At 40.8% G+C, this 23908-nt stretch overlaps 1 protein-coding gene across 1 annotated transcript in view; it reads right to left on the minus strand.

Annotated features, from left to right (window-relative positions):
• Positions 1 to 13650, minus strand: part of nlgn2b (neuroligin 2b) — a 75057-nt gene extending 61407 nt beyond the window's left edge. The window contains exon 1 of the mRNA XM_053476111.1: positions 13581 to 13650. The gene's annotated coding sequence lies outside the window, so the exon portion shown is untranslated. The remainder of the gene's footprint in view (positions 1 to 13580) is intronic.
• Between the last annotated feature and the right edge of the window lie 10258 nt (positions 13651 to 23908).

A 23908-nucleotide genomic window follows, 5' to 3' on the forward strand; every position in this document is an offset into this window, starting at 1 on the left:
TTTGTAATTGTGTCCTGATCAATAGGACCAGCGAGTCCTTGTGTTCCACACGGGTCAACATGGCTCGGGTTTAATCTTTACTCATTCATCAAGACTGTGAGGATTTATGCCAAACAAAACAAAGAAATTCCTGCCAGGTTTTTCTCTGTGAATAAGCAGCAGTCAGACAAAAATAACCAAGCACTGACTGACATTTAGCCCCGCCCACAAGTCCTCATATGATCTAAATCTGATTGATGAAGACATTGATGAAGAATCAAGTGGGGAAGACAGCGGTGAAGATGATGGTGAAGACTGCGATGGAGACGGAGGTGAAGACGATGGCAAAACCTGAGATGGAGACGGTGATGGAAAGGGAGGTGATAAAACATGATGGTGAAGGTAGGTGTGAAGACGGTGCTGAAATCAGAAAGCCAGACAGCGATGAAGATGCTGACGAAAACGGTTATGAAGATGGTAGTGAAGGTGGTGTTAAAAATAAGGTGTTCAAGATGGTTGCGAAGAATGTGATGAAGAAAGATGATGGTGAAGATGAAAATAGAAATGAGGAAAATAATGGGGAAGATGGTAATGAGGATGTGATGAAGATGGTGATGTATATGTGGTGAAGATGATAGTGAAGATGGTAATAGGAATAGTGATGAAGATGGTGGAGAAGATGTTGATGAGAATGCAATGATGATAGAGATGAGGATATAATGAAGATAGTGATGAAGATGATGATGAAGACAGTAATGAGGAAAGTCTATGATGAGGATGGTGATGAAGCTGATGATGAAAACAGTGATGAAGACAGTGATAAAGAAATATGGTGGTGAAGATGGTGACAAATACAATGATGAAAGTAAAGAAAATGTTGATGAAGAAGATTAAAGAAAGACAATAGTGAAGAAGGTGGGGAAGAGAGTGAGACAGAATGTGATGGAGACAATAATGGTGACGACAGTCATGATCAAGAACGATGGTGGTGGAGGAGATAGTGGACGAGACAGTGATATAGTCGTTGACAAAAAATACAAAAATTGTGATAAATGGTAGGACAGTGATGAAGAACATGAAGGTGAGGAGGGTGGTGAAGACTAGTCTAGAATTGACTTCTCCATTTCTTCAGAGAGGCCGTCTTGGACATCCGGCCATCCGCGGTCTGGAAAACCAGGCTTGTTTACAGCTCTATCGCTAATAAAGTCTAAAGACAGACAGTCCAGCTCAGCGGGATGCAACGTGGCTAATTAGTGAGCAGGGTTAAAGTGGCTGTTTAAGTGCTCGGATGTGACCAATATGGGACGTTTGGGACCTAATGGAGATGGTTAGGGACGCGTCCCTGTTCTCAGTCTCCTTCTTTCATTGGGAGAGAGAGAGAAAGAGAGAGAGAAGGAGGGAGGGAGGGAGGGAGGATAAACAGTGGGAGTAATGAAAGGGAGTGTGAGGGTTTATTAGGGAAGAACTCATTGATGTGATTAACGTCAAATGGCTGCCGAGAGTAAACACGTGTCTGAGGCGCGCGAGAGAGAAAAGCGAGGAGCCGAAGTTATGAATCGATACGCAATCTCAAAATCATCACCACCGAATGGTGGAACGAGTCGATATTCAGCAGAAATAACGGGCCCGTCATATCCTCACCATATCCCACCGCGGACGTCATGATGCGCGGCAGCACTATTGTCACAGCAGCTGCACAGAAAATGTATCAACCCGCGACGACCAATCAGAATCCAGATCTCAGCCGCGCTGTGGTGTAAACAGAATGAAATATTCAGGCTTGGCTTCTCCGCGATGCTCACCTTCAGGCGTCTCGAATTAGAGCGCATTAAGGAAGCAGTAATTAATTCATAACACTGAATCTTAGGGTGAAATAATGAGGATAAAAATAAATAATGGCACCATCTCTGTACGGTAACAGTGTTTCAGCCAATCGGAATCTAGAACACAAACATGAAAGATAAACGGCTTCACCTAAACCAAAAGAAACTGGAGTGCAATAAGATCTGTCTGTCTTTCTCACTGTCCATAATTGTCCACCTCTCTCTCTCTCTCCCTGTTTTTTCTTCTGTCTTTTCTTCTCTTTCTATGTCTGTTTGTCTCTATGTGTTTCTTTTTGTATCTTGGTCACCTTTTCTGTTTTCCACTCTGTTGTCTGTCTGCCTTTCAGTCTCTCTGTCTGTCCTTCTGTCTGTCTCTCACTTTGTCTTTCTGTCTCTCAGTCTGTCTGTTTTTTCAGTTTGTTCCTCTGTCTGACTGCCTGTTTCTTAGTTTGTTACCCTGTCTGTCCTCTGTGTGTCTTTTTTAATCTTTCTGTCTTTGTCTTTTTTGCTGTTTCTCTGTCTGTTTCATCCTGTCTCATTGTCTGTCTGTCTCCCTATCTCTTTCTCTGTATGTCACCTTGTCTGTCTGTATTTTTTGTCTCTCTCTCATATTACTGTATGTGTGCCTCACTCTCTGTCTTGTTGTCTGTCTCACTGTCTGCCTGTCTGTTTCTCTGTTTATCTGTCTGTCTGTCTGTGGATCCGATAAAGTCTTGCTGCTGGACTGCAGCTGTGATCTGTGTTTCTGAACCTATAAATAATTAAAAATAGTGTTGTGAACAGCAGGATGAGGAAAACTGCAACACACACACTCTCTCTCTCTCTCTCTCTCTCTTACACACACACACACACACACACACACACACATACAGTTGCTCTCCTTTAGGGCTGGTTGTTTCCATCTCACTAAACTCGGCCATGTCCCAGAAAAAAGAGTCTGATTTGAAGATCAGTGTTTCTTTCTGTCCTGAGACGAGGAGTGTGAAGATACATCAGAAATCGCGGTCAACAATCAGCCTGAATATCAGTAAAAAAACATAATAATATATATAAGACTGCACTAGGTAGGCTAATCAGAAATGGTTATCAATATATGTTTAGCATCAGCTATTAGTCCTGATTATTTACAAACATACAAACATCAAGCATTAGGGAGCTAAAACATGCTAGCTAATGCGCGGAAGTTTCTCTTCCCCACTATCAGTTGGCTAAGCTGAAGCTTCCAGCAGGGACGCTGACTAGCAGCTAGCGAGTAACGCTTGGTTTCAGGGTTGCTAGCAGGATATTCAGGTTTACAAGATTTTGTAAAATTTTGTAAATAATAAAGAAAATAAAATTACAGATGTGTAAATGTGTAAATCCTGACTTCACTGCTGCTTCTTTGCCGCGTTCAGTCTTGCCGAACACTGAAATGTTGTGCTCTTTACTCTAAACTGTGTTAAATAAAGAAGTGAGAAATAAAATCTCCAGATTAAAGATTGTCTGGAACAAAATGTCATGGTTTTTGTGTAACAGAGCCGAAACGGTGTGTATTTATTCAGGGTCCGTGTCCAGTTTAGGGTCTCACACACATCTCTGGGAGACAGGTAAAGGTGTAAGGGAGTTCCCCAGGACTTGAGGGAGCTCATTAGCGGATGGAAACGAGGTGCGTTCGGGGCCGGTGTGTCTGACGAGCAGCTTTTGATGTGTGAGAGCTGTTAAGTTCAAGCAGGCGATTCATTACCTGCAGTTCTTGTGTTCCTGTGTGTATGTGTGTGTGTGTGTGTGTGTGGACACACACAGTCACACATGCAGCCTCATCAAATGCACATGAAATAACTATAGTTTAAAATATCTCTAATATAAGCTTAACACTCTCTCTCTCTCTCTCTCTCAGAAAACAAACAAAACAGTTTTCTCAAACTCTCCTCCCTTTAATCCTAATTATTTCAAAATACATGACTTTATAATGGTGAGAGCTCTGTTGCTTGGCAACTAGGCAACCACACCAAGACACCAATTAGAAGCTGGATGCGAAACTGAGGCTCGGCTAAAAAAACTGATTTAGTGGTTTAGCAAGATAGCTAACATTCAGCCAAACTGGAAATGAGACAATGTTGTCTAGAACGGCAAAACGTACCTCATACGTGTGGACAAAGCAGTTAAACAAGATTTGGTTCAACAAAAAAAAAATGACACTGTTTTGAAATTTAGCGTTAAATTCTGATAAACGAACGAGTACAAAACCGTAAAACACTGGGTTTCATCTCAGTCACTGAAATCTTCTTTTAAACACATGAACGTAGCAAAACGCTAAATATTGCTTTATTTCTTAATGTGTTACGTCTCATCTCGACTTATCTTCTAGCCGAAGAACGAGAGAATGTATTGCTTTGTTCATTTTTTTTGCATCTACATTTACAGCAGCTGTGTTATTTTAAGCAGTGACAGCAAGGTAGAGACCTGTGTGTGTGTGTGTGTGTGTGTGTGTTAGTGTTAATTTAGTGCTAGCATAAAACTGATAGATCCCAACTTATATAAAAGCTCTGAACAGGAGAAGAGGAGTGAGCGGACTAAACCCTGGACCAGTAGGGGGCGCTGAAGAGCTGATCTGATGTTTAACGTTACATGGAACGTTTTGTTTTAGTTTTTTTTTTTTTATTATATGTAACAGTTTTATTGCTGTTTTTGAACATTTGCAGCCTGAATGTACAGAGTGTTGAGCTATTTTCTATTTAATGTTGTAAAGAAACACATCTTAAAAAAGTAGAAAGGTCTTAAACTGAACTTGTGCATGACGATCACTATATGGTACAAGGTCATAGAGCTATCTGTCTACGTGTTGTTATGCTAAAATATGATTATTTTTTTTAAATATATGAAAGATTAACCTATTATTGACTTTTGTAAATGAACTGAAGTTGACAAGCTAGCTATATATTAACTGGCGACTCTACCTACAGTACATGTTGGTGTCCTTGTTGTTGTTGATATTTTCAGTGACCATCACATTAGCATTAGCATTTTCCTTTCCTTAAAAATATTTAAATGTACATTTCCTGAATTTGCTTCTGCTTTAATAGAAACAAATAACTTCTGACGCTGCCTTTAGCTCCTCCTGAGAGATTCGTGTAAGTTCAGAGTGTGTGTGTGTGAGTGGTCTCAGTGGTGATAAAAAAGAGAAGACATTTATGTTTATGTTTGTTCCCATCTGTCTTCATTTCAGCCTCAATGACTATTATTTTACTCTCACACCCTGAAGTCTGAAAGTTGAAGCTCATTATAAAAACACAACCTTCGCTTTTACGACCGCAACATCATGATGGAGTTCCAGTGATCTCTCTTTTGTATGCAAGATCCGCCTGACGGCTCTTAGAAACTAGATTTGGGCATCTCTGGTGATCTCGGGTGAGGCAGATACAACAGTCGTGTACAGTCATGTTCAAAAGTTAGTATCATCTCAGTATTGGGCGAATCCAACTGAACACAGAAACTTTTTCCATTGTGTCATTATTTATTTAACAAAAATTAAGCTAAAAAAAAACCCACCCACATGTGGTCATTAGTGAGGATCCCCATGGTTCAGTAGCTTGTAGATTCACCTTTAGCGGCAATAATTTGAAGAAATCATTTCCTGTATGATCTCACATTGTCTGGGTGGAATTTTGGTCTGTTCTTTTTTCCAATATTGCTTCAGTTCATTGAGGTTTTTTGGGAATTCTCTAATGCACACAGCTCTCTTAAGGTCCCGCCACATCATTTCAATTGGGTTAAGGTCTGGGGTTTTGACTAGGACACACCTGCTGATGATCAATTAATCACTGGCTGATGATTAGCAGCACCTGGATGCAACTTACCCTCTTAATCCCAGTGGAAGCAGTAACTTTTACATAGTTTTGCACGTTTCCTTTTTCGCATCTTTTTGTTAAATAAATAAATAAAACATTCTATGTTGTTGTCTGTCCGAGGTTGTATTTGTCTAATACCAAGATTTTTTTAATTGTCTTTACACAATAAACAGACTTAAAAGAGCTGATACTAATCCTTAAACATGACTGTATGTCGAGACCTTGTCATGTGATACATATAAAGATAAAGAAACCTATGCAGGAATCACCAGTGTGGGGTGAGATTCAACACAATCTGATTCAACACACAGAGCAACTCGATGTGACGCAACGTGACTTCATGCCAAGGAATAATGATATGCAATTTCACGAGTTTAAGGTTAACACGAACACTTAAGTACTGCACAACATGCAAAATATGAAACACTTTTTGTGCTTAACTGTAATGGAAGAGGATTTTGCAGGCTATGGTATGAGTTTCGTCTTGGAATGACTGTAGCTTTTAGCCAGTGGTGCATGGAGTGAACTTGTAGTACTTTGCTCATCACTCTTCAGGGCAGTAGCCGGAGGTGACTCCGAACCCGTGGGATACAGAGGCACTGGCAGATTCCTCCACGGTCACACAGTGTCGCCGCTTTATGAGTTCTAAGCAGAAGTGGACGGTAACTGAGTACATTTACTTTGTTTTTGTGCTCAAGTACATATTTCACATATCTGTATTTTACTTGAGTCATTCTTTTCACTTTTACTCCAGTATATAGCACTGCAAATGTCTGTACTTTTACCTAATTCATTTTCAGCAAGGTGTTGCGTTACCTAACCACAGTGGGGTGTAGGGCTGCAACAACGAAGCGATAAATATCAATTACTAAAATAGTTGGCAACAAATTTCATAATCGATCGTTGTGTCGCGCGATGCGGAGACATTTGATAGATAAGAGCGGAGTGAACACACGCGGTCTTGCGCACTGATGCTAACAGAGACAGGAACGCAGAGACGCCTCATAGACAGGAAAAAAATATACATGTCCATGGCAGAGGCTGCTGGGTCTTAGTGCGCGTCTCTTACTGGTATAATCAACATCTGTGCACGCGTGTAGTGTTTACTATAACAATGTCTGTATGCGTGTGTGTGTGTGTACGGCAAAACACAACATGTCAGACAAGTCTCATTAGAGACGTTAAAAATCCATTTTCTTTCTCTGCTCAAGACTTAGCCTTCTCTTTTCCTGCTGTGTGTGTGTGTGTGTGTGCGCGTGCGTCATTGGAGACTGTGCCACACGAAGGCCCCTCCTACTTTCACCTTTGTTATGCGCTGAAATGCCCCCCTGCCATGGATTGCCCCCCCCACATAGTCGCTATCAAATATTGTATTAGAACATAAATTCATACAGTAGGTTAATGGTTTACAAATTACATAAGACAATAAAATAAAATAAGAAATATAAAAATAATAAAAAATATATAATAAATAAATAAATATGTTTTATATGGAAAAATATAAATATTGATATTTTTTCATATGCAACATGTATACTTTTATATTGTTTATTTTATAATAAAATTAGCTTCGTCTAATTTTTCATCATAAACAATATTTATTTTTATTATATATAAATGTTTATTTGCATATTTATAACAAAACACTGAAAAATAAATTTGCCACAAAATAAACATTATACAAGAATTTGTATTAATGGTCTTGACGGCTGTCACGTGCCGAGGGTTTATTATAATAATAATATCATATTTGATGATATAAACCTATGAATTTATCTTCTAATATAATATTTGATAGCGATTATGTAGGGGGGCAATCCATGGCAGGGGGGCATTTGAGCGCATAACACCGGAACGAATTATGCTCGTAGTCCAAGGTTCCACTATATATATTTGGCAGATGTAAAGCATACATGTCTATGTTTTTTTGTGTTAGTCCATTTTTATTTTATTTTATTATTACTATAACAGCTCAAGAAGGAAAGAAAGAGAGAAGGAAAGAAAGAGAGAAGGAAAAAGAGAGAGTTTTTACTATGAAAAATTCCACTGTGAGTGAATTCGAGCCCCGTACTGTTGATACGTAAGGAAGAGCTCCCACTCGGTGCACAGAAGCCCTTCTGTACTTTTACACAAATAAAGGAGGACTTCTACTTTTACTTGAGGATCGTCTCCTTAAGGGAGTCTATACTTTTACTCATCAAGGATTCGTGGACCTTGCCTAATTCTGGTTATAAGGTTGATTGTACGTACTTCAGTCTTCAGTCTGACTTGTCAAGCTTCCTGTGTCTTTAGTAAATCCTGTAGTTTGATTTATAGTTCACAAACGAAGTCCTGCTCAACCGTGGTGTACGAACAATAGTGTAGGAGGAATAAAATATCCAACTATTGAATCATTGGGTCAGTCACATTTCTAAATAAATGCATGAAACATCTAAAAATTAAACAGATTGTATCTTATCGATGCAAACGTAATAACCGATGAATCTCAATTTCTTCCCAAAGCTTTATCGATTCCCGGCTGCTCCACCGATGCATACACATCGTGCCCATGTGTGCTTGTGCATCAATACGAATTGGATAATCTCGCCATCCCTATAGAAGACAGAATGAATCCAGGAAGCTGCACAACCATCGCTAAATGATTAGAGTTATTCAAACTTCATATGGGGATTTTCTTTTCTCAGGACTTGGAAGTGCACTCGGACTTTTCATCATCTGCATATGACATTTAGACTCAATTAGCGTCAAACAGGTACCTTATTGGCAGGAAATGGTATAGGAAGAATGGTCAGACCTGGGCACCATCATAAACCATGCGGCTGGCATTAAGCGCTGCTAATGCATCCGTTTAAATAATGTAATATCCTTCTGATCTCATCACCTAATGCAGCACAGGAGGGGAAAACTAAGCGGTTGTCGGCTCAAGGTGTAGGATAACAGCACGGAAATTACCTTATAGCATTAGTAGAAGGTATTTTGTGTGTGTGTGTCTGCGTGTGTGTGTGTGTGTGTGAAGAAACTTTTTAAAATGAAAGACTTAAGCATACCACAGTGAGTGCCATCAAACATGCTCTATTAAGGCGTAATTATATTCTGAACGTAACTGAATCCAGACTTCAAGACTACACCACCGCTTCACCCGGAAAACTACACACAACTACACACTCCTGTACAGGCTTTATGAATTAATCACATCATGTACTGCAGCCGGAATTTTTTTCGCACGTACTCTGATAAGCTTTTAAACCACATAAAAGACTTCAAAGTGATCTAAAATCATATAACGTGATCAGTATGCCGAGGTCAGTTTCCCAAAATGCATTGTGATATCGTAACTTCACCTAAAGTAGCGCATGCTACCCATCGCGCAACGGAAAGCATTAACTGCTAACGCCGCAGCAGCCGTTATAAATAGTGCGCCCTTTAAGTGAATGAACAAAATGTATAAATTGAATAGATCATTAAACAAGTGATGTTTTAATTGTCCATATGACGTAGTTTTAAAAGGGACATGTTATGCAAAAAAGTATCGCCTTTTGTCAAAAATTCAAAATAGACTGATGGATTACAGTTGTGCTTTGAGAGGGAACAAAAGTCCTTTTGAACTACATCCATGACCTGATTGGTTAATGTACCGTTTCAGGAGGGAATGTACGCCTTAACACTAACACCTTAGGCACGGATCTGTATACAGTGCATTTGCCCCTGATGTCTGAGTGGACTTGATCCCGCTGTATCATGCCCAGGCACAAATCAGAGAACCCTGCTCTAGTTTCCATGGTCTCGAGCTTGGTGCGGTGTTTGAATTAAACGTGAACGCTCGGCACCATCTTAAATCTGCTCAATGCGTTTCGATCTCACCTTCTGAACTGCACACTCATAGCTGATAGCATAGTAACGCAGAGTTGCTCTTGACATTGTCTACAAAAGTTACAAGATATTAGTTATATCAGTATGGCCGTCGACTCCGCTGTACTTCCACCAGGTGCACACCAAGCGTCCTCGGGTACGGAGCAATATTACTAATGTGAAAGTTTCTCAGCTGAGAGTATTTCAGAGGGGATTTGAGGTTCTATTGGTTACAGTCGCATGTCAGGGAATGAGGTGGTCTGATTAACTAGAGAACATTTTATAAATGCCATATCCCACATTTTTAGTGCTTGGATCAGATACGGCATCGTTCTGCAATCTGCAAGGGCTGATGAAATACAAACCATCCAAACATTGGACTTCTCCAACCTTTTACTGGAAGGTGTTCTAGCAGTTACAAAACTTTTCACAAAATGGCTGCCTTTTTTTCGTTGTTGTTAAAAGCACTAACTTCTTTCCCAAAATCAGCACAGAGTAAAAATTCTCGTGGCTCTGCGTTCCTTCCTCTCGCAACACGTTAAACTTTAATCATCCTGCAGTCCATGCAAGAGTTTCCCCAAGACAACGCACACACGCATACGCAACACAGCTCAGAGGGAATGCATAGCGTTTCTGCACAAAGCTAACGCTGCATCCCTCTGCATTATTTATCTCTCGAGGAGCCGGGCTCATCCGTGCTCTTTCGTTTTGCTCCATCTGCATCGCAAACTCTTCAGCCCCATGGAGCCGTTTTAGGGGGAAAAAAACTCAGTAATTAATTCATTGATGCAATTAAGGCCTAATTTTAGTGCAAGACTGTAGTGAGTAAGTAATCTACACATATACTACCGCAGCACAGAAGGGACAGCAGACGCTAAGTAGATGTTATGCTAATTAGGTAAGCGTTTTGACCTTTCCATCCATCTAGGAACCTCTGTAGTCCAAAGGTGACCATTGCATTTATTCCCATTTTTACGACTGTAGTAGGACGTCTGGTCAACATTCACACGAGCATTTAAACACAATAGGCAATTTGGGAACACCAATTAGCCTAATGTGAATGTCTTTGGACTGTGGAAGGGGACCAGAAGAAGGAAACCCACCAAGAACAGGGAGAACATGCACACAGACCTGAGGAAAGAATCGAATCTGAAGGTGTGGGGCCACAGTGCTAACCGCTAAGCCACCGCGCTGCCAGTTTGACCTTTATGGGTTCCCAAAAAGTGTCCACTCTGATTGTGAAGCAGGAAGTGCAGGTTTGAACCTGGGACTTTCCAATCATGAGTTCAATGCCTTAACCACTGAGCTACCCCTACCCTAATGTAAATGCTTGCTAAAATCATTTACAGTAATTAACTAACTAGCAGCCCGTCAATTTTACACAAGTATCCACTTTCCTCCCAACTAATGAGCTAGCATGCTAACTTGATGTATGTCTCTGTTCACTAACAGCACAACAGGATATTTTCAGCCATAGTAGTTTGGCAAATAGCTTGCTAAGAACCCAGTCTGCTAATTAATGTATCCAGCTAGCAGCGTAGCATAACCTCCTGAACGATTAAGAATCTGTGTTAAAAACAAAGAACTATTCTAACATCTTGTGAAGCTAGCTTGCTTATTAAGTAGAAGTGTACTTAATGTAGCTAATGGGCTAGCGGAGTAGTTCCAGTAACTTACGGAAAAGCGTAGAGGTCTATAGAGAGGGTTTTTTTTCTTCAAATGCTGTTTGAAAGGTTGACAAACTACAAGTGTGACTTTTTTTTCCCATCTGAGAAAATGGAAGACGAAGAAGAAGAAAAAACCTCTGCATTTCCTGTGTTTGAGGCCCCTGAATTGTGGCTTCACTTTTTATACTCCTGATAATACACCCCACACACACACACACACACACTTAGACAGGCACAGAAGCTAAGATGAACACGACTTTTTTTTCAGATTTAAGCTCCCAGTATTTTTTTTTTTAAAAGCAAGATAAAGAAACAAAGAAATTCAGAACCGAGCCCAAACTTTTATGCTTTATCCTCATGCTCCAGAATTGACTGTGAATAAAAGTTTTTTTAACCTAAAACATGCACAAGAAAGTCAATTAAAGTTTAACTGAAGCTTGAATAAGCGGAAAAAACTTTGAGTTTCTTACTTTGAGGATAAATGAACAGCTCTAGGGATAATGGTGGATGAATTTGCACCAAATATTATCTATTCATTCATTGATTTTCTTTACCGCTTCATCCTGTATACAGAATCATGGGTGGGTGGGTGTGGGGGGGGGGGGCATAAGGCGGGGTACACCCTGCCAATCCATCACGGGCACACATGCACACACCCATTCAAACACACTAAAGGCAACGCCAATAAGCCTAACCTGCATGTCTTTAGATTGTAAGAGGAAAGACGGGAATCGAACCCTCGACCCAGGAGGAACAAGGTGGCAGTGCTAATTATTTGTAATTTTTTAGCTTACTAATCATTTTTTTTTTGTTTGTAGACATTAATCAGTAGACACTGCGTGCTTTATGCATAGTTTCACAATAATGTTTGAAAGATACCAAGTAGTACACGAATAGGGGTGTAACACAATGACACAATCTCTCACTGTATCACAGGACGTGGGCATGGCTTAAAAATCTGACCTATTTATTTATTTATTATTTTAAGTAATTTCTACCACTTTGTTCCTGGAGACAATTAAATTTATATTTGATTTATCCAATACGACGATATATCTGTCCATGATTTTGCTTTGGGTACGTTCCCGAAAGATTTACTTGTGCTGTTGTGAGTCAAAATTGGGCATTCGTGCGTCCTTTATAATTCCCTTCCCGAGGAAGATTTTTAATTTAATCATGATAAATCGAGATGAAAAAGATGAAAACCGCTCACAACAATCACTGAAAAAGTCAAATTTGTTTTTTTAATTTATAAAATCTTTTTTTCAGACCCTCAAAATCCTTCCCTCTCCCCACCAGCAGATAATGCCGCCATGCTCAGAGCGTGGGCGATACGGAGAGATGGCTCTATAAATAAAATCGTTTCTTTTGCTGAACTTCAGACCGGATTGTAGAGAAATACAGTGTTGGGCTGGAGTCTAAAAAAAGAACACTGGTTAAAAGATATTATTAGTGCTAATCTGAATATTCCTATTTTCTGTACAGTAGGATGCTGCCAACTGAACGGATCGATCATTTCGAAAGCAAGTGCATGATCTCAGCATTATCGATATTCCAGCTGCACAATTCCATCAACTTTTACCTGTTTACGGGAAGACGCCAGGGATCTCAGGAGTGAAGCAGCAGCAGCAGGGTAGAGCGAGAGAGAGAGAGAGAGAGAGAGAGAGAGAGAGAGAGAGAGGTGGCTGTGGTGAACAGGACGCAGCGTCGCTGAGTAGTGAACACTTCACCAAGGTGATAATTGGAGCACTACACTAGAGTGTGCACTGAAACAGAGCTCGCCTTGTGCACCGACATGAATCCCGCCTTTGACGGAGTACCGGCTCACCAGACCGGACCGGCATGTAAATGTGGAGCACATCACCACGTCTGCATCATCCCTCATCCTGCTCTGTGTGTGTGTGTGTGTGTGTGTGTGTGTTGGTGGGTGGGGAGGAGGGGGGGTATTTGGTATTATTGCTCATGTCCTATTTTACCCAAATGACATAGAGGTGCAGTGAGAGTAATATGAGGATGAGGATTTGAAGGTGCATCACCTTCAGTGTCATCATCATCATCATCATCACCACCATCATCATCATCATCACCTTCACCATCATCACCACCATCAGGTGCAAAATAAGATGAGGACAGGGACGCTGTTTGCGTTGCCAGGCAGAAATCCTATCAATCACGTCTCGTGATTCAGGTCGTGATGTCACACCGCTTTGATGTGAGCCGACCTGATGACACGCATTACACGATGCGTTAACGTGCGCGCGTGCGGCGCTTCAAAAAGCAACACCAGAAGCAACATTGTATCAATCCTTAATGAAGCAAAGGTGCGCGAGACGAGGTCGATACACTAACGTTGTATGACGGAGAAACACACACACACACACATAAACACACACACACACACACATACATAGAGCGGCGTTTTGTGCAGCGCTTACCTCCCGGTGCTCGGCGCGCGCGGACGTTTTATTCCATCATCCTGTGCGTTTTTAGCGCGCGCTGTTTTCACGCTCCGTCTAAAAAAAAAAACCCAAAAAAAAACCCAAAAGAAAAACCCGGACCGACAGACCGAATCCTCTCCTCCTCCTCTCTCTCTCTCTCTCTCTCGGATCCCCGCAGGCTGCTGATGTTGGAGACCCGCAGATGAAGCGCTAATAAGAAGAAGCCGAGCCGCGCGCGCCTGAGAGAGAGAGAGAGGGACACTGTGTGTGTGTGTGTGTGTGTGCGCGTGCGCGAGCACGGCGCGTGTGTGAGATTGCGCGCGCGCGTGTGTGTGTGCGTGCATACGTTTGTGCGGGTGCGTGCGTGCGCCTGTGCGCGCGTGTGTGTGTATACCGCATCAGCAGCTCTGTTCTTTTAATCTACATTCCGTAAAAGTACGGACATCACAACACACACACACACACACACACACACACTCTCTCTCCTGTGAAGCAGGTGGTAATACAGAACTATAGACGTGCTGCTCTTCTTCTACACTTTTTGACTCTGTGTAAAGTAGGAGGAGTTATATACAGAGTCAGGGCAGATACTGAGGCAGAGACTCAAAGAGAGGAAGAGAATAAGAGACAGAGAGAGAAATGTAGAGACTAAGTAAGAGGTAGAGACTGAGGCAGAAATTGAGAGAGATGTGGAGACTGAGGCAGAGAGGCAGTGGCAGAGAGAGAGAGAGAGAGACTAAGGCAGAGAGGCAGTGGCAGAGAGAGAGAGAGACTAAGGCAGAGAGGCAGTGGCAGAGAGAGAGAGAGAGACTAAGGCAGAGAGGCAGTGGCAGAGAGAGACAGAGGCTCTGGCAAAGAGGGAGTGGCAGAGAGAGAGACGGAGGCAGAGAGGCAGTGGCAGAGAGAGAGAGACTAAGGCAGAGAGGCAGTGGCAGAGAGAGAGAGAGAGAGAGACTAAGGCAGAGAGGCAGTGGCAGAGAGAGACAGAGGCACTGGCAAAGAGGGAGTGGCAGAGAGAGAGACGGAGGCAGAAAGGCAGTGGCAGAGAGAGAGACGGAGGCAGAGAGGCAGTGGCAGAGAGAGAGAGACGGAGGCAGAGAGGCAGTGGCAGAGAGAGAGAGAGAGATGGAGGCAGTGGCAGAGAGAGAGAGATGGAGGCAGAGAGGCAGTGGCAGAGAGAGAGAGACGGAGGTAGAGGGCAGTGGCAGAGAGAGAGAGAGATGGAGGCAGTGGCAGAGAGAGAGGGAGAGATGGAGGCAGAGAGGCAGTGGCGGAGAGAGAGAGAGACTGAGGCAGAAAAGCAGTGACAGAGAGATAGAGAGAAGGAGGCAGAGAGCCAGTGGCAGAGAGAGAGAGAGAGAGAGACGGAGGCAGAGAGGCAGTGGCAGACAGAGAGAGAGATGGAGGCAGTGGCAGAGAGAGAGAGAGAGATGGAGGCAGAGAGAGAGAGAGAGACGGAGGCAGAGAGAGAGACGGAGGCAGAGAGAGAGAGAGACGGAGGCAGAGAGAGAAAGACGGAGGCAGAGAGGCAGTGGCAGAGAGGGAGAGGGAGAGGGAGAGAGACTGAGGCAGAGACTATAACTGAGGATGAGACAACCTCATTCACAGATTTTTAAAATGTCCTTCACCATGGTAATGTCAGTGACTCTCTCCTCCTCTTATGCTTTCTTTACTCTCTCTCTCTCTCTCTCTCTCTCTCTCTCTCTCTCTTTTGAGAAATAACAATAATTGTTTTACTGCCTTTTTATTATAAAGTTCAGGAAGAAATTTTTCTGCAGCTGTAAAAATGATTGGTGTTAACTACAGCAGCACAGTAAATAGATAAATAGGGGGTCACTGAGTCCACTGAAAAAGAAAAGAACAAATACAGTAAAAAAGCAAAAGGTGGAAGGAAAAAAGCAGGATCTAGAAGAAGGAAAAATATTCAAATGTGGAAGAGAACGTGAGAGAGAGAGAGAGAGAGAGAGAGAGAGAGAGAGAGAAAGAGGGAATAAATGAAGAAATATCTTCCTCTGCTGGAGTAGTGCTGCTACTGCAAATCCCAACACGTTTCAATCCTGACACACACACACACACACACACACATAATGATATGTGATAATGATGATGATGGTGATGTAGATGGTGATGATGATGATGTAGATGGTAATGATAATAATAATGTAGATGGTGATGATGATGATGTAGATGGTGATAATGATGATGATGATGATGTAGATGGTGATGATGATGATGATGGTGATGTAGATGGTGATGATGATGATAATGTAGATGGTGATGATGATGATGTAGATGATGATAATGATGATGATGATGATGTAGATGTGATGATGATGATGATGATGATGTAGATGGTGATGATGATGATAATGTAGATCGTGATGATGATGATGTAGATGGTGATGATGATGATGATGGTGATGTAGATGTGATGATGATGATGTAGATGGTGATGTAGATGGTGATGATGATGTAGATGGTGATGATGGTGATGTAGATGGTGATGATGATGTAGATGGTGATGATGATGATGGTGATGTAGATGGTGATGATGGTGATGTAGATGGTGATGATGATGTAGATGGTGATGATGATGATGGTGATGTAGATGGTGATGATGGTGATGTAGATGGTGATGATGATGATGATGATGATGATGATGTAGATGGTGATGATGATGATGATGTAGATGGTGATGATGATGATGATGGTGATGTAGATGGTGATGATGATGATGATGTAGATGGTGATGATGATGATAATGTAGATGGTGATGATGATGATGTAGATGGTGATGATGATGATGATGATGATGGTGATGTAGATGGTGATGATGATGATGGTGATGTAGATGGTGATGATGATGATGGTGTAGATGGTGATGATGATGTAGATGGTAATGATGATGATGATGGTGGAGACGGTGGTGAGAATAAAGAAGACAGGATGTAGATGTGTAAGATGTAAAAAAGATGGAGGATATGGTGAAGAAAATGTGTAAAATGGAGAAGATGTAGAGTTGTTTTGGGAAGCAGTGTGTGTATGTTAGCATGCTCAGCGTTTAGCTCGTTAGCTCGCTGTTTGATTTTAAATATGGAAATGACGGAGTGTGAACAGGATTAATGAGCGTCTCGGAGAGAAATCCAGCTGTCTCACTGCTCTCAGAAATCAATCAGACACGCACAGTGATTTACTGACACACACACACACACACACACACACACACACACTGATTCCATCTGAATATACACTGAGTAGAATTTATGAACATTATGCTGTAGTTTGTGTGCTTTTGGCAGATTTGCTAAATATAGTAACATAAGTAAGTTGTTGACAGTTAAAAAGTTTGTAGAAACAGTTAAAATGTTAAATCTAATAATAATCTGCTGATCTTTAGTGTAATCAGTGATATTATTATTATTATTATTATTATTATTGTTTGAGGTTGAAGCCCACGTCCATGTCTGTGTGTCTCTCTGTACAGCAGAACTCTCTGTCTAACTTATTAATACAAAGAAATCCCATTCTGTAAGGTTGAGGATCTTACGCCTTGTTTACACTAAGTTGTCCTTCTTTGGTGCTCAGACAAATACACTCCCTGTTCGGTAATCGGAGAGTGAATCACAGATGAGAAATGGAAAAAGTAGATCAAAGGATAAAGATGAAGTTTTGTCTTAAAACCACTCCAGCGTGTTAAAATTCACTTATACCACTTCAGCGCTGTTATTTCAGCTAAAGTGAAAATATGAACTAATCCCAGTCAAAATATTCACTTTATCTTTTCTAATTAATATCTATTGGTGCAGGTGTGTGTTTACATTGAGACAGTAGCGCATTAGTAGATTATTTTAAAGTAGATTATTAAATCCCACACATAACTGTTCATAACATCACTTTTACTCCACATTTAGATTCACTGATGGTGCAGATTAAACTTCAGGTAGAGATCTAAGGACTGCAGGAGATTCAGTAAATTCCGTCCAGCGGTCGATTTAAGACGCGAGTTATAATCTGGTACATAACTGCTCATAACTTCCATTCTACTTAAAATTTTAATTTCATTTATTTTACAGGTTTAACTTCAGGCAAATACATAAGTACTGACAAAGTTTCATAAAATTCTGAGAAGCAAGTCTTGCGTGTTGCTGTGACAGACAGACAGACAAATCTTCTGAGACTGGTTTCTGGTCGTCCAATGCGTGAAATATAAAGATATCATTTAAAAAGCGAGTTCTGATCCGATGTACAGACAAAACCTGTCTTTCATTTACAGATAGTCAGAAATAGGGAAAGCTGCTTTTCTGTTACAGTACATTCCTTCTCCAGAGTTAAATGTGAGATGAATCAGTTATATCAGTGTCTGGCCAGCAGGGGGCGCCATGATCACCAACACACGACGACCTCACAACTCGGTCTGATCATTGAATTTTTTCTATGACGCAAACACACACACACACACACACACACACAAAGGCCTCTTCCAATCAACACCTTCATCTACATCCACTGGCCATGCCTGGAGTCAGGGACTAATGTAGGTCACGTGACTCGTGATAGTGACTCACTTTGTAGTGCACTTTGTAAAAAAAAAACGACCAGCAGGGGGCAGTGCCTGCATACTTCACCCACCCACACACACACACACACACACACACACACACACACTGAGGCTGCGTCCTAATCCACAGTGCCTCTGTTTGTGGTCTGATAGTCACGGTTGGAGTAAAACCATCAAGGAGGAAGAGGAGAGGAGCACAAGAATAAAGAGTGGAGCTGCAGAGAGAGAGCTGGTTTCAACACACACACACACACACACACACACACACACACAGGTGGTGTTGCACCATTAGCAGAAAGCAGATCTCTCTCACCGTATCTAAGAGGAAGCTTTCACTATAAAGATAAATTTCTAACTGGGAAAAACAATAAATAATATTATTGCCTTCATAAAAGCTTTAGTCAGCGGTCACGGTGTAAAAACTGTCAAATTACAATACGCATTAATACTGAGATGTGTTTTTTCAGTCATATTCTAATGAACCTAATTTAAATATTAACACGATCATATAATAACACAAACCCCTGTTTACACTTCAGACCGCCTGCCTTTTCCTGTTTTAATAAAAGTTACTGAGTTGCTCCTCAAAGCCAGAGTCAGCAATTTTTAAATCAGTTTATCTGATTTATTTCTAAAACACTTCTTTCTTCCACTCTTTTTTCTTTTTTTTTTTATTGCAATATTTCTCAAGCTTTAATAAAACATCACCTCACACTTCCAACAGCCAACCAATCAGCACCAGGAGGCGGGACTATACTGTACATTACCCTGTTAGTGAATTCCGGATTGTAAATGGTCAAAAAATAGGTAGCCTTTACATTATGGCTTCTGTAGAAACTACGATTTATAAAAGACGGTATGTGTAATCAGTGATAGCAGTGAAGGAGTCTGCAATTTTATTTATATAGCACTTTTACCAATTGTCATCGTCTCAAAACAGCTTCACGAAAATGAAAGAAATTTTAAAAAAGGCAGATGAGGTCTGGATCACTGGGAGCACAGGAGCAGGATGTGGAGCTCCAGCCATCATAAAGCAGAATCCAGCTGGAGCTGGTCCTTCTCTGGAGGCCTCAGGATCCTCGCAGGGTTGGCCTTTGTCTACTGAAGCTGGTACAATCTCCAGATGCCTCGGGATGGGTAGAAAAGTACAGAACAGATAGAAAGAAATAGCGTCGTTGCCATTTAGGATAGATGTACTGGAGTATGAGGTTATGGGATGAGTTACGCGTTTGCCAGATTAAAGAGATGCGTCTTGAGTCTACTTTTAAACTGGGAAACTGTGTCTGAGCCCCGAACACTGTCTGGAAGGCTATTCCAAAGCTTTGGAGCTAAATATGAAAAAGCCCCGCCCCCTTTTGTATCTTCAGGAGTCTTCAGTGCAAACATAAAAAAAAAAAATATTAGGATAAAAAAACAAAACAGCATTAACATATCACAACATCATGCATCTGCTGTCAGCCAATCAGAATGCACCTGAGGCTGAACGCAGGATAAACAGGGTAAACAGGGTAAAAAAGTAATATTTTGAAATAAAATGAGAGGGAGGCAAAGATGAGCCGAGCCAGAAGGATAAAGAGGGATTTAAACGGAAATAAAGGAAATACGCAATTGAGTGAAGGATGAAAAGACCAGAATCACGACAGGGATAAACCATTTGGAAGCCGACAGATGAACATCCGTATGAAGCGACGCACAGTGTTTCAATCTGTCATGGATAAAGAGATTAAAAGGATTTCCTGGAATACGTGATGAACACTTGTCCTCATGCTGGGGTCGGGTGGCCTCGTCTGCCCCCTTTATGTAAATACGTCTACGATAATCATCACACACACACACACACACACACACACACAGAGTCATTGAACACTCAAACTGTGAAACACTAAAAGATAAAAGTGTTCATGTTAATTTCGATGCATTTGGGCTTATGCAAAATATGGCCATGAGGGGTATTAATAGTAGTTACGGTAGTTAGTTATGTTCCTGATGTTATGGTTATGACAGTCTATTTGTACCTGGGATAGTTTTGAGAGCGTGTTTATAATTATAGGGGAGGCGTAATTATGTTTGGTGCTGAGATAATTAGGTATGAGATATTTTTAGATCATGTTGTTAGTTATTTGGCAGTTGTGTCTGAGGTACTTAGATATGGGGTATGTGTGTCTGAGGTAGTTACGTAGGGGGTATTTGAGCCTGAGATAATTAGGTAGGGGGTATTTGAGTTATTTGAGTTAGATAAGAGCAAGGCTCGATCTCCTTTGGATTAATAATGCTGTGTATTATGTTATATTTCTCATGAAAATATTAAAACTCTCTATATACAGTATGATCCTTTTTGAACTATTAATGGTGATTAGCCAATCAGAATTTAATATTGTAACGCGCTGCGCTCAAGATCATGGACGTTTGCGTAATTTTTCACGCTGTTTGCATTTTCACATGGCCAAGCGAACAGGTCAAGCACAGCTTTTGACATATTTTAAAAGAAGATAACTGAAGGTATGATACATACGCACAAAGCCTCTCAGCAGAGACGTGATGAAAATGAAGGATTTAGTTTAATACGGGCGTTTTCAAAATGACTGACACCTTTAATGAATGTAAAAGATGAGTTCTTTTCCCAATTTGTGTAATTTTATTCTCAGTTTAAAGAAGAGGTTTTGTTTTATTAGGCTTTGTGGCTTCACCTACATGCTTGGGTCAAAACGCCCTATGAGCTATTTGTGGTTGAGGTAATAACAGTAGGTATGGGGTATGTGTGGTTGCGGTAATCAGGTATGGGGTATTTGGCATGTGGTTTGGGCATTAGTGAGTCCCGGGGCGTATTTCTGATTCATGTGTATTCAGCTGCATTTATAAAAGCATTGAAAGATTGCATTTACTGTAGGTTCAGGAGAATTTATATTTGTGCCTTTAGATTTTGAACCCTAACCCAAACCCTGCGGGTAGTTGTGGTTACAGGGGTATTTAGCTTTGAAAGGGGGTAGTTGTACTGTAAGTTTGAATGCTTATAATAGAGTTGTTGTTGAGATTTTGCTGGAATTTTGAGGTTCTGCTCCTCTCCTCCTGTGTGCTCTAGTCCTTCCTTTCATGTGTTCTTCTCATCTTCTTCCATTCTTCCTCTTCCCTCACATTTGTTTTTATCTCATTTGCATTAACATTTGTTAAAACAAATTGTATCCGAGGCGAGATGTTCAGCAGGGATTTACAGGAACAAACAAATAAATTAAGCAGCGTTTTGGTTTTCTCCCGGGGTTTGAATCCCCCGTTCTGTTTCTTAATTTCTTCCTCTTTTCTCTCTTTCAGTCTTTCTCTTGCCCAATGTTTAAATGTTGACGTTAAAACTCTAATCTCGTAAGTAGATGTCGTCAGTGTGTGAGGCTTATTCATGGTTTGTGTGACCCGAGCAGGATCTCCTCACCATCTCGCTCTGCGTTAATTACAACTGCTTCTGAACTATAGGTTTCTTTATGAGTCCAAAAGACCGCTCAATGTAATGAGCCGTGCCATCCGCGGCTTTGAAGTCAAATTGCTTTTATGACGTTGGTGATGAAAAAAAAACAGGATTGGGGGCTCGCAGGGTAATGCGCCATCATTCGCTTCTCTCTCTCTCTCTCTCTTTCTACAACAGCACTTATCTGTCGCTACTGTTTATTCACTCATCCTATTTTAGTCCTCCTGTGAGGTCAACCTCAGCTTTTCTCTCTCTCTCTCCATCTGAGAGAGTATCTTCTCCATTTTTTCCCTCTTTTGCATCACAATTGAAGCCACATAAACACAAGATTAAAACTCTTAAATGTAGTTGTGGTCAAGGGTATTTAGCTTTGTTTTTTTGATGCAGTGGTGTTTATTTATTGCATTATTTGTATTTGAGGGATCAGATTATTTGATCCACAAGTTATGGCACAGGTTTTATGCCAGATGCTCTTTCTGTCGCAACTCTCCAATTTTGTAACAGCATGCATCAGATGCAGGGTTTAGTGTGTACAAAACACAACAGTTCTCAAAACATAAAAACATTTCACAAAACATAAAAACACTTTACAAAACACATTTTTCTGAAACACAAAAAAAATTACGAAACACAAAACATTTTAATCCCGATGAAAACATTTCACAAATATATATATATATATACACTCACCTAAAGGATTATTAGGAACACAATTCTAACAGGGTGTTTGACCCCCTTTCGCCTTCAGAACTGCCTTAATTCTACGTGGCATTGATTCAACATTTAAAAGCAAAATAACAGGTCTTTAAGGGGCAGAAATCTGGCTGATAAGTAAGTGATCAAATACTTATTTGACACAGTAATTCACCAATAAATTGTTCAAAAATCATACAATGTGACTTCTGGATTTTTCTTTTTAGATTCTGTCTCTCACAGTGGAAATGCACCGATGCTGAAAATTGTAGACCCTCCATGATTTCTAAGTAAGAGAACTTACAAAATCACAGGGGGATCAAATACTTATTGACCTCACTGTATATATATATATATATGTGTGTGTGTGTGTGTGTGTGTGTGTGCGCGTCAGGGAATGTTTTAATGTTTCAGGGAATTTTCGGTGTTTTTTTTTTTTTTTTTTGTGTATGATTTTTTGTGTATCTTTCAGAAAATGAATATAAGACATTCTCTGAAACACAAAACATTTTATAACATCATATATTTAGATTAATAAATTATAATACAATATGTATATTTATGACATGTGATAAACACTAGAGTAATTTTCATAAAATGAGATTCCAGTATAAAGCTGTCATGGTGTGTGTGTGTGTGTGTGTGTGTGTGTGTGAGAGAGAGAGAGAGTGTATAGTGGAGTGAATAATCAGAATTCCATGATACTGGTAGAAATACCAGAGGAGCGGGTTTGGATCAGTGCTCTTCACCTCTCGGACACGAGGAAGCCTCCTGTTCGTAAACACATGACCCTGATGCTCTCACTGCTTTTTGTATTGGAAACTAAAATCTTAGAAAATCCTCGAGCCATCATCAGTGCAGTGTTGTGATCCTGCTCTGACACATTTTATTCAGAAGCTAACAGCTGTACACTCACGTCTCTTAACGACTCTAACCGCCGATACGGCGTCAATTAGCACCGCCCCTTTGCAGCAGTGAAAACGATCATTATGAGAACATATGGATGCGCTCGCTCAGGCACAGAAGGGCATTTTGGACGCTTAGGGATGCCTGGAACAGCTTGCACAGCTCACACATGCTCAGGAGATTTTAAATAATTTGTCACTCTTATCCTCCTTCATTACAGGCCCCATTTTCATGATCATAATGCAAACGCCGAGCCGTACAGCGCGTTCCCAGCCATCTGCTCCGAAGACCTACTTAGACTGGATGAGTTGATCTGTAATACATCCATGTTGGATTGAGCTCTTGGGCCACAGCAGGTTGTATTTTGCTTAAACTCACATGTTTGTGTGACATGGGCATATGATCACACCATGTTCAACACATGGCATCCATGTTGTCACGATAACAATACAGTCAATATCTCTTGAGCCAGTGCCATGAGGCGTCTGTAATTGGGTTAGAAATATACTGTTGATCTCAGAAACCTAATTAGTTTGTGAGACACTGTACAGTACTTGGAAAACAGTTTGATCAGATGGATTAGACAGATTACAATCTAGGATTGAGTTATGTCATTTACTTTACAAACCAAGCTTTAATACGAATAATAAGTCTTTTGAGAATATTGGTTTAATAATAAAGTTGAGCTTCAGTTTTATTTGTCTGTTGAAAGAT

The sequence above is a fragment of the Clarias gariepinus genome, chromosome 17 (genome assembly GCF_024256425.1).
Source record: "Clarias gariepinus isolate MV-2021 ecotype Netherlands chromosome 17, CGAR_prim_01v2, whole genome shotgun sequence".
NCBI classification, from domain to species: Eukaryota; Metazoa; Chordata; class Actinopteri; order Siluriformes; family Clariidae; genus Clarias; species Clarias gariepinus.